The sequence below is a fragment of the Limulus polyphemus genome, unplaced genomic scaffold (genome assembly GCF_000517525.1).
Source record: "Limulus polyphemus unplaced genomic scaffold, Limulus_polyphemus-2.1.2 Scaffold4230, whole genome shotgun sequence".
In the NCBI taxonomy this organism is placed as follows: Eukaryota; Metazoa; Arthropoda; class Merostomata; order Xiphosura; family Limulidae; genus Limulus; species Limulus polyphemus.
Window position 1 is genome coordinate 43,898 of NW_013669840.1, and position 331 is coordinate 44,228.

A 331-nucleotide genomic window follows, 5' to 3' on the forward strand; every position below is an offset into this window, starting at 1 on the left:
TACACTGAGGCTATAAAATAGCAATAGCAAATAGATACTATGTACCACAAACAAAAGATGTTTAAATTTCATGAATGAAAGGATTTATAATGGTTTTTTGTATATTTAAAAAGCAAATCATTATTTTGCGAAATCAAATATCCATCAAACTACTATACACCTCGCAAAATATGTGTAAGACGCGCTAACCCACCAGAGGTCACATTATTCTACAAAATCAATGTTTTACACAAAAAAAGTTGTTTGTTTCGTATTAAGCACAAAGCTACATAAAGGGCTATCTGTGCTCTGCCCACCATGGGTATCGAAACATCTAGTGTGTTGTAAGTCC